Raw genomic sequence first — 11,893 nt, 5'->3', positions numbered from 1 at the left:
CATTGGTGATGTCAGTTTCCATTGTCTAGTCTAGTCGGCTGTAGGGAGAAGGCATTGCTAAGATGGGGAATTAGAGCTGATTATAGAGTGTGAGAAGCCCTGGTGGCACAGTGGTTAAGAGTTTGGCTGCTAACCAAAAGGTCAGCAGTTCAAATCCACCAGCTGCTCTTTGGAAATCCTGTGGGGCAGTTCTACTCTGTCCTATAGGGTTGCTATGAGTTGGAATTGACTTGATGGCAATAGCTTTGGTTTTTTTGATTTATAGAGTGCAAGACTGGCTGGAAGACTTGACCCTATTCTCTTTAGCCTTATTGGGGGAGCCTCTCCAGACACTGCTCTGGGGAGTCGGAAAATAAAATGGTTCCCACCCCATGGAGATAGCCAACACCTGAGAGAACAGGAGGTCCAGTAGGACCCCTGGGGGTTGGACCAGTTCCTTGAGGTGCAGTAATGAGTCTGTGCAGGTGGAAATGTTTGTGTCAGGGTTTTGTATTTTCCTTGCTTTTGCTGCTTGTCCACTGTCACTCATTGATGCTGTGACAGACCCAAGAGTCCAGGCCATCACACATGTTCCATTGCAAGCCCCACACCACACAAAATAAGAAACAAATTTTAAGAACTAAGGAACATTCAAGGAAGGGAAATGTTACACTTTTATCAAGAAATAGATACTTTAAGTATATGTGTTTCTGTATTTAAGTCTATGGTTAGTGTGTACATTTAATCTTTATATATTTTGTGCATAAAAGCATCTGAATTATAAGTGATTATTAAAGGACTGTTTGCGAATGAAAAATACACAGAAGGGTTAGCTAAATACATGCAGAGAAGAAATGAGCCTGAATAACCTCCCGACCTTTGCATGAGAGAATGTCACTCTTCACACTAGTGCTCTGTGTTCACGCTGATAGCAGTATATGTTGTTGTGTGCCGTCGAGTCAATTCTAACTCATAGGGTCCCTATATGACAGAGTAGAACTGCCCCTATAGGGTTCCGTAGGCTGTAATCTTTATGGGAGCAGATTGCCAGGTCTTTCTTCTGCAGAGCTGCTGTGTGGGTTCGAACCACCGACCTGTTGGTTAGCAGCCAAGAGCTTAACCATTTTGCCACTAGGGCTCATATATATATATGATTCCAACTCATAGCAACCCTATAGGATAGAGTAGAACTGCCTCATAGAGCGTCCAGAGTACTTGGTGGATTTGAACTGCTGACTTTTTGGTTAGCAGCCCAACTCTTAACCACTGTGCCACCAGGGTTTCCATATATACATGTATGCAAGGAACCTGGCTGCTAACTGAAAGGTCAGTGGTTCAAACCCACCAGCCACTCTTCAGGAGAAGATGTGGAAGTCTGCTTCTGCTTCCATAAAAATTTACAGCCTTAGAAACCCTTTGGGGTCCTAAATATACATATATATATGTATGAACTTTTGTGGTACAGTGGTTAAGAGCTAATCAAAAGGTAGGCAGCTCGAATTCACTAGCCATTCCTTGGAAACCTTATGAGGCTGTTCTGCTCTGTCCTGTAGGGTCACTATGAGTCAGAATCAACTCGATGGCAAAGCTTTGGTTTGGTTTATATATACATATATACATATGTGTGTGTGTAAGGTGTGTGTGTGTGTGCGTGCATGTGTGTGTATGTATACCAAAAACCAAACCCGTTACTGTTGAGTCAATTCCGACTCACCAAAAGGAGACCAGGTATTCTGCTGCTGTAAAGATTACAGCCTAAGAAACCCTATGAGGCAGTTCTGCTCCATCCTAGAGGGTCCCTATAAGTCAGAGTCCACTCGACAGCACACAACAACAACCACATTCACTGAAAACCAACCAGTTTTCACGGAGTCGATTCTGACTCATGGCCACTTCATGTGTGTCAGAGTAGAACTGTGCTCCATAGGATTGTCAGTGGCTGATTTTTCAGAAGTAGACTGCCAGACATTTCTTCTGAGGCCCATCTGGGTAGACTCCAACCTCCAACCTTTTGGTTAGCAGCCCAGCATTTTAACTGCACTACCTAGGATCTATCTATCTATCTACTCACCTACCTACCTGTCTATCTATCTGTTATGGATTGAATTGTGTTCTCCCAAAATTCATGTCAACTTGGCTATGCCATTATCCCAGTATTGTATGATTGTCCACCATTTTGTCATCTGATCTGATTTTCCTATGTGTTGTAAATCCTACCTCTATCATGTTAATGAGGCAGGATTAGAGGCAGTTATGTTAATGAGACAGGACTCAATCTACAGGATTAGGTTGTATCTTGAGTCAGTCTCTTTTGAGATATAAAAGAGAGAAGCGAGCAGAGAGACAGGGTTACTTCCTACCACCAAGAATGAAGAACCAGGAGGGGAGCTCATCCTTTGGACCTGGGGTCCCTGCGCTGAGAAGGTCCTACAACAGGGGAAGATTGCTGACAAGGACCTTCCCCCAGAACTGATAGAGAAAGACTTCCCCTAGAACTGGTGACCTGAATTTGGACTTTTAGCCTCCTAAACTGTGAGAGAATAAATTTCCATTTGTTAAAGCCATCCACTTGTGGTATTTCTGTTACAGCAGCACTAGATAACTAAGACACTATCTGTCTATCTACACACATACACATATATACGAATATATATCTTTGCACCTGCACGCATGCATTCCAGTCTTGTAGGCACTGGCTGTCTCTCTAAACCCCACAAACGCTTGCCTGTATTTTTCCTTCTGATTTCTTTTTCTCCATCCCTTCACATCATAACTGTGGTTAGGAGGGTGACTAATGAGGGTGTGGGGGAAGGGAACTTTACCGGAAGTGGTCAGAGCTGTCAGGGTTCTGCTGCCTGCACACTTTTCTCCATTGCTCTATTCTCCTCCTACTCTTCACACCCAGAGCCCAGAATGCTGGTCTCCCCTGTCTGGGAAATATTTTGCGCTTTTCCCCAGAGCACGTGTTAAAACCCACTCAGCCAAAGTAAACCGTGTAAATGTACAAGAGATACATCTCCTAGATTGGCCGGGGTTCGCATATGACAATTTGAATAAACAGAGCATCTGTCTGCAGAGAGGGAGGGGAATTCCCCAGAAACACTCAGAGGGAGTGGAGAGGGAACAGACAGCTTAGAGAAGAGAAAGAGCCCAGAGCCCTCACAGTCATTCCTGAGGCTGGAATGCTCCTGGCATTTAAATATTTTACACGTGGTGTGTGGTGTTTTATGAACGCCAGCCCTGGGTGCCTAGAGCAGGGAGTCTTAAACTTCACTGTGCATCTGACACTGCTGGGCAGCTTGCTGCAAATTCAGACTCCCAGCACCACCCCCGAGATTCTGATTCACATTGTCAGGAGTGGGGCATGAGGATCCCCATTTTAACAGGCATCATCAGGGAATTCCATATCAAGGGTCCTTTATCCTCGCTTTTGAAGGAGCCCTGGTAGTGCAATGGATAAGAGCTTGGCTGCTCACAGAAAGGCAGGAGGTTGGAACCCACCAGCGGCTCCATGGGAGAAAGATGTGGCAGTCTGCTTCCATAAAGATTACAGCCTTGGAAACTCTATGGGCACTTCCACTCTGTCCTATAGGGTCACTATGAGTGGGAACCGACTTGATGGCAACGGGTTTGGTTTTGGGGTTATCCTGACTTGAGGATGTTAGATGTTAGATGGATCATGGCTGAAAGCAGATAATACCAGAAAGATATTTACCTGTGTTTTATTGACTATGCAAAGGCATTTGACTGTTTGGATCATAACAAATTATGGGTAACATTTCAACGAATAGGAATTTCAGAACCCTGAATTGTGCTCATGAGGAACCGTCCTTAGACCAGGAGGCAGTGGTTCGAACAGAACAAGGGGATACTGCATGGTTTAAAATTAAGAAAGGTGTGTATCAGGGTTGTATCCTTTCACCATAGTTATTCGATCTGTTTGCTGAGCAAATAATCCAAGAAGCTGGACTATATGAAGAAGAACAAGGCATCAGGATTGGAGGAAGTCTCATTAACAACCTGTGATATGCAGATAAAACAACCGTGCTTGCTGAAAGTGAAGAGGACTTAAAGCACTTACTTATAAAGATCAAAGACCACAGCTTTCAGTATGGATGACACCTCAACATAAAGAAAATAAAAATCCTCACAACTGGACCAATAAGCAACGTCATGATAAACGGGGAAAAGATTGAAGTTGTCAAGGATTTCATTTTACTTGGATCCACAATCAACGCCCATGGAAGCAGCTGTCAAGAAATCAAATGACGCATTGCATTGGGCAACTCTACTGCAAAAAATCCCTTTAAAGGGTTAAAAAGCAAAGATGTCACTTTGAGGACTAAGGTGCGCCTGACCCAAGCAATGGTGTTTTCAACAGCCTCATGTGTATGTGAAAGCTGGACACTGAATAAAGAAGACTGAAGAAGAATTGATGCCTTTGAATTACGGTATTGGCAAAGAATATCGAATATATCATGGACTGCCAGAGGAACGAACAAATCTGTCTTGGCAGAAATACAGCCAGAGTGCTCCTTGGAAACGAGGATGGTGAGGTCTCACATACTTTGGACATGTTATCAGGAGGGATCAGTCCCTGGAGAAGGACGTCATGCTTGGTAAAGTAGAAGGTCAGCAAAAAAGAGAAAGACCCTCAACCAGATGGATTGACACAGTGGTTTCAACAATGGGCTCAAGCATAAAAACGATGGTGAGGATGATGCAGGACCGGGCAGTGTTTTGTTCTGTTGTACATAGGGTCATTATGAGTCAGACCTGACTCGATGGCACCTACCAACAACTTGACTTGGGGAAACACTGGAACCAGCCTAAAGTGCAGACATGTGCCTTGCAGAGCCCAGTAAAAAGCATCGTCTGCAGGAGGTGGTTGTTAGAGTTGAAATGCTGGAGGCAGGACTGCATCCATGGATCCGTCCTTGGCTTCTGCTGACCCATAGGAACATCAGGGTGTCTCAGGGCAATAGTACCTGGCCCAAGGGGTCTGTTACACATTGGCTTCTCTACTTTACCTCTCTGCCCCATGTCTGAATTCCTGGAAGCGGTTGGTGGATTACCTAACCTTGCAGGCAGGAACCCATGAATGCTATCTCATTCCTGAGCCACACAGAAACCAGGGCCCAGTTGGGTCAGAGAGAAAATTGAGCCGCACATGGGGCCATTAGGGCTATGCTGGCCCCCAGCTCATTCACTCACTCAACAAGTATGTGTTGAGCTCTGGGGGGTTACATCGTGGACATGCAAGCATGGGTCTCTCTTCATGGAGCTTTTAGTCTAGTCTGTCAACCTTAGAACAAAGTCCTTACCTGCCAAATGCAGATTCTAGCTACTCTCTCTACCCAGTGGAATTGTCGTAAGGCTAAAATAAGAGGAGAGTTGCAAAAGTATGTTGGAAAGTAAGTGTGGCTAGAATTCCTAGGGGAGATGGAATATGGGAAGCAAGTATCTTAGTGGATATGCAGTGGATCATGAGGATGGATTTGCTCATCCAGCCACAAACTCTCTTGAGAAGCATGCATTGAGCACCTGCAAGCTCCTGGCCTTGACCTAGGCAGTGGAAGCCCAAAGAACTGGACATGAACCCTGCTGTCCAGGGGTTTACAGTCCAGTGGGTGGATGCATGGGAGGGGAATAGTGCATTTTTGAGCAGGGTATTTTGTTGCATGCGATAGAAATAACCTAAGAAAATCAAGAAAAGAGCATTTATTCTTGGGAATTATGTGGAATCCAAGACAAAGTAGAATATGCAGGGTTGCCTTGGGGACCTCAGTATCAGGAGTTTAAAGACCTTCACCCCAGTGAGCCATCAGTCAGTTTGAAAGTCACGGTTTATCTTTTCAACAATTAGATTAGGAGAAAAATGAAGAACCCACTGGCAGCAGGAAGAAGCGAGAGTCATCCTAAGTCTGGCATTTGATGAGATAGATACTCAGTTACTGAGCATTTCCGTGGCAGAACATACGGCAGAGACTTGGGAACGTGCATGCCTGAAGCCAGGTTACTCTTATGTTCCATAACTGTGTTGCCTGCGGGGCTATTGTTGCCACAGTACTTGGCTGTGCCCCAGACAAATGGGGTGCTGGTCTGTTCCCACAAATCTTTATCCCAGTCTTTGTTGCAAGGAGGGCACTGCCATGTGCTCTCAGCCAGAGCCAAGTTCCTCATTTGGTTGACAACATTGGGCTCAATACAACTTTGTCATTACAGCTTGAGATATGATGACTGATTTCAACCTGAAGAACCTGGTGGCAAGCACTGAAGGGACAAGTAGCCAATTTGTTTGTGACATCAGGATGATTCTTTCTGCACTTGATAAGATGATGAGGACACCTGCAGGTCCTGATCTGGTGGTTTTTATCATGGGGGCATTGTAATAGCTTTTCAGGGTTAAGGGATTCGATGTAAGTTTCTTCCATGTTGGAAATGAAAGAGCCAAATCCAAGTGCCTTAACTTTGGAATCCTTCAGTCTGTATTTCAAACTAGCAAATAAATAAAACAATGATCAGTGATAGCGAACGTTATGAAATAAGTAAATACCGTACAGCAATAGAGTGACGATAGGGGGCTAGTTTAAAGGGAAGCTTACATTTAAGGGATGAAAAGAAATCAGCTATGGAGAGAACCAAAGAGCCCCGGTTGCACAATGGTTAAAGTGCTTAGCTGCTAACCAAAAGGTCAGCAGTTCAAACCTACCCAGTGGCTCCATGGGAGAAAAGACCTGGCGGTCTGCTCCCGCAAAGATTTCAGCCTAGTAAACCCTACGGGGCAGTCCTACTCTGTTCTATAGGGTGGCTATGAGTCGTAATTGAGTCAGTGGCACACAAGGACAACTATGGCGAGAACCAGGAGAGAATACCCCAGGCACAAGCAAGAGAAACTGCAAAGGCTCTGATGTCAGAAAGAATTAAGCAGCTAGAGGGCAGCGAGCCACTTTGGTCGTTCCTCAGAAAGTTAAACATAGAACTACCATGCAATCTAGCATTCCACTCCTAGGCATATACCCAAAAGAACTGAGAGCAGGCACACAAACAGAGACTCATACACTGATGTCCATCACAGCACTATCCACAGTCGCCAAAAGGTGAAAACAACCTAAATGTCTATCAACAGATGAGTGGTTAAATAAAGTGTGGTAAATCCTTACAATGGAATACTATTGAGCCATAAAGAGAAATGAAGTCCTGAGACGTGCTAAGACATGGATGAACCTTGAAAACACGCTGAGTGAAATCAGTCAGAAACAAAATGGCAAATACTATACGATCCCACTTATATGAAACATCTAAAAGAGGGAAAGGCATAAAGACAAAAGTTTATTTGTGGTTAGCAAGGACGGAGGGGAGAGGGGAATGAGGACTGAAAAAAAAAAAAAGAAAAAAAGGAGTACAGGGAGCAAGAGGGAGAGTGGTTCAAAATGAAGTTAAAGACCAGCCTATGCAAGATCAGGGCTCACTCTTGTGTGTCTGTAATGTAGGAAGTGTCACGTGGACTGAAGACCTGGCATAAACCTGACAGTCCACGGTCTTGATACACAGCAGTAGAAAGATAGGTCACTTTCTAAAGAAAAAAAAAAAAAACAAAAACGCGTTACCCTCAAGTCCATTCTGACTCATAACAACCCTATAGGACAGAGTAGAACTGCCCCACAGGGTTTCCAAAGTTGTAATCTTTACATAAGCAAACTATCTCATCTTTCTCCCGCAGAGTGGCTGGTGGGTTCAAATCACCAACCTTTCAGTTAGCAGCCGAGAGCTTTAAGCACTGCACCACGAGGGCTCCTTTCACTTTCTAAAGACACTGCTTTTAGTCCCTTCCAGGTCCTTTACTAACATGCTGCATGGCCCCTTTCTGTCTCTGGGTAGCTGCTTCTCCATCACAATGAGAGGGCTGGAGAAAATGACCCCAATGCTGCCTGCTTGGACTAAGCAGCATCGTACAGTTGTAGAGTAGGACAACCGTATGTTTTGGGCTTCCTGGGACAGTTCTGATTTATGCCACTCATCTAGGCTTAATTCTTCACAGCATCCTCTTTCACTCTCAAAAGTGTCCTAGTTTAGACATGAAATTATAAGGTCACCCTATTTATGGGAGAAGGAAGTGCTTATGGAGGTGTTGTCGCCAGTGGGTTAGGCTCTTTGCCCTGATTCTTGCTAGGAATTTTCTTCTCTGAGCTAGAAGTTGGATGGTTTTGAAGACTTTCCAAAAAGCCCAGGCCAGCTTTGATGGGCACCAAATGGGCATGGCCCATTTTGCTTACTTTGTTCCAAAAGATCAGACACTCACCAAATACTGGCTGAGGCTTGTGACTGCACATGGGCCAAGGCTTTGCCTGTGCCTTTGGATGGGGTTTGGCTGATTGGAGGGATGGCAATCTAAATTACTGGAAAAAAGGCAGCAGCTCCCTATGAAGAGTATCCCTTTTCTAGCCTGGTTCTTAACCTCAGCTTACTAGGGTGTAGGGTAAGGGCTACTTTTGGAAGATGCAGAGGGGAGGGGCCTGAAAGCGAACCCACAGTACAGCCAATTCTCGTAGCTGTGGATGCCCAAAGAGAGGCCTATGGATGACAGAGAGCTCTGGAGCCCTTCCCCTCAACAGTTTATACGTGTCCCCCCAGAAACCAAGAAAACAAAACCAAATCAGTTGCAATCAAGTGGATTCTGACTCATGGTGACCCCATGTGTTGCAGAGTAGAACTGTGCTCCATAGGGTTTTCATGGCTGTGACCTTCCAGAAGCAAATTGCCAGGCCTTTCTTCTGAGCTGCCTCTGGGTGGGTTTAAACTGCCACCCAGGAAAACTTGTCCCCCAAGAAATAGGTCCTAAATGCATATCAGCCCTCCAAACAGGCAAGTAGCCTAGGAGTAGGGTGTTTGGCAAGTGAGAAAGACGCTGGTTCTGTGATTATTTTGTTACCTGATATCACCTAGGGAGGAAGGGTGGTGGAACTTGCAGGAAGAAAGGTAGACTAGTCACCTTTTTGGTTTAAATCAAGTTGATTCTCAGAGGGCAATTGATCTCAGACTTTCTGAGATCTTGTTCTGTGTGTCTGTGTGTGAGTGTGTGTGTGTGTGTGTGTGTGAACGTAAGGAGACATAGCTGGAACAAGCTCCCTTTTTCATGTTAGAAAAAGAAAAAGTCTCAAAAAACAAAGTTCTTTAAAGTCCTAGGAGGCACCCTAGGAGTTTCTAAAGCGATTTTCTTGAAACCTTAGTGGCTGTGCCACAATTGGGGAAGAAAAGGCAAAAGAGGGAGGAGAAGGGACTCAAAGAATGTGTCTTTGTTTTCTTTTCTCCTTGTTAGATTTTGTTTGTTTTGTTCTGTTTTTAAGATCCTGGTATGTGGGAAGAGTCTCGCTGGAGAAGAAAATGAGTAACACTTGGTCAGTCTGTTTACTACACAAATGTGCTCACACAATTCATGTATTGAGCGCCTGCTATGGATGAGTTAGGTGGCAAGGATGCAAAGTTGAATAATGCACAAAACTTTCCTCCCGTCCAGAAGTTCACAGTAAGGTGGGGGAGAGAGACATGTAAATGGATAAATTACTGGGCCTTCTGATGAGTGATATAACAGAGGTGTGACACACACACACACACACACACACGCATGCATGCACGCACACACATTGCTCTCCAAATACAGCTGTTCTTAATTGTTTTCTCCCCAGGACATGCCCACCTTTTTCATTTGCTATATGCTAACTTTTTTTTTTTTATTGAGTTCAAATTCACATAACATGAGATTACCTATTTCAAAGTGAACAATCCAGTGGCATTTAGTACAGCCACAGTGTTGTGCCACCACCACCTCCATCTCGCTGCAAAACATTTTTATCACCCCAGAATATAACCCCCTAACCATCAAGCGAAAGGAGCCCTGGCAGAGCAATGGTTAAGCGCTCAGCTGCTAACTGAAAGGTCAGGGGTTCAAACCCACTAGGCGCTCCTTGGGAGAAAAGACCTGGTAATCTGCACCCGTCAAGATTACAGCCTAGAAAACCCTATAGGGTAGTTCTACTCTGTCATATAGGGTCACTATGTGTCAGAATCGACTGTTGTTGTGTGATGGCACACACCATCACCCATTAAGCAGTTCCTCCCCCTTTTCCAGCCCCTGGCAACCACTAATCTGTCTTCTGTCTCTATGGAATTACCTATTCTCGATATTTCATATAAGCGGAATCATAGAAAATGTGACTCTTGTGTTTGGTGTCTTTCACAGGGGGTTCATCCCTATTGTAGCACCTATTAGCACTTCATTCCTTTTTTATGCCTGATCATTCCATTGTATGTATAAACCAAAAACCCAACCCACTGCCATCACGTCGATTCCGGCTCATAGCGACCCTATAGGACAAAGTAGAACTGCCGCATAGAGTTTCCAAGGAGCGCTTGGTGGATTCAAACTGCCAACCTTTTGGTTAGCAGCCATAGCTCTTAATCACTACACCAGCAGGGTTTCCACTGTATGTATAGACCACCATTTTTTAAAATCCATTCATTCCTTGATGGATATTTGGGTTGTTTCCACCTTTTGGCTATTGTGAATAATGCTACCACAAACATTTGTGTACATGTATTTGTTTGAGTACCAGTTTGAAATTCTCTTGGTATACATCTAGGAGTGGAATCACTGGGTCATATGGTAATCCTATGTTTAACTTTTGAGGAATCGCTAAACTGTTTTCCACAGTGACTGAACCATGACTCTACTGTCCTGCAGTTTATATGTTCCTCCTTAACCAAAGAACTTCAAAGAGCTGAATCTTGGTTTACAAATACCCCTAAGTAGCTCTCAGTGCTTTAGTTGGCCCAGTTGGCCAGGACTTGTGCTAATGAGACAAGGGCAGGGATTCAACCCCCATACTGACTAGTTAGATGAACAGAGTGGACAGAGTGAACAATGTCTGCTGCCATATGCTCCACCATCTAATGCTGTCCTGCCCTCTAGCAAAAGCTTGCTAGTAGTCACGGGGGATGGGGCAAGAGTGTGTTTTTATGGTTCCACATAAAAGAAGAAAAAAATCTAGCATCCAAGGGCTTTTTAAGACACAGTGGAACTAACTTGGAGTTAGATGTGTTCTTACTTCCAATCCTAGTTCCACCTAATTTCTCAGTGCCTTGGGTAAACTGTTTAACAACACAACCCATCCCCCCCTCAGTTTTCTCATCACTAAAATGTGAACAATAATCCTTACTACAAAGAGATAATAATGCATAAGAAAGCACTTTGCTCACAGGAGGCTTCCAATAAATGCCTTGAATCTGAAGAGTGGGCAGCCTCATCCTACTCACGTGCCAAGTTCAGGTTCAGGAGCTGGCCTCTGCAGTGGGCTGTTAGCTGCTCCCACAAGGTTGACTGAATTGGAATGGTGGTGCACTGCAGCCCACTGAGTTGCACTGGCGGTTTTAAATCGTTCCTATTTGCATGGAATGAAGCTCGCTATGGTAACAAGGCCTGGTGGCTGGAATCCAGGGCCCCAGTGAAAAATGCAAAGCCTGTGCGCTGGGAGACAGAGGAGCTGGATGGGTCTTATCAACTTTGAGGTTACCTCAGTTCTCCTGTGAAGCAGAAGTGGATAAACTGAGGCAGCAGGCCCTGACCTGAACACTCCTCGCACCAGGAGGAGAACCGGGGGAAGCCCGATAGATGCCTTCCAGACGCTCTGCTGGTCTCCTCCCTCTCGCTTCAATGTTCAGCCCTATCAGCTAATAAGTTTAGGGCCTGGCTAAGGTCCCCTCGCGGGCTCTGTGGGGAGGTTGCGGCGGACTGGCCCACTCTAGGGGAGAGGCCTTCCTTTCTCGCTCCTTCTGGGGGTGAGCAGCGCAGGTTACGGGGAGGTGGCGAGTGAGAGGCACGCAGGACACCCGCTCAGCTCCCCGTTGGCCTTTCGTC

At 45.1% G+C, this 11,893-nt stretch overlaps 1 pseudogene; it reads right to left on the bottom strand.

Annotated features, from left to right (window-relative positions):
* Nucleotides 1–5,481: 5,481 nt before the first annotated feature.
* LOC101355867 (gametocyte-specific factor 1 pseudogene) lies at nucleotides 5,482–6,413 on the bottom strand (annotated as a pseudogene).
* Between the last annotated feature and the right edge of the window lie 5,480 nt (nucleotides 6,414–11,893).

The sequence above is a fragment of the Trichechus manatus genome, unplaced genomic scaffold (genome assembly GCF_000243295.1).
Source record: "Trichechus manatus latirostris isolate Lorelei unplaced genomic scaffold, TriManLat1.0 scaffold00048, whole genome shotgun sequence".
NCBI lineage: Eukaryota > Metazoa > Chordata > Mammalia > Sirenia > Trichechidae > Trichechus > Trichechus manatus.
This window is presented reverse-complemented; position numbering and strand designations above follow the sequence as displayed.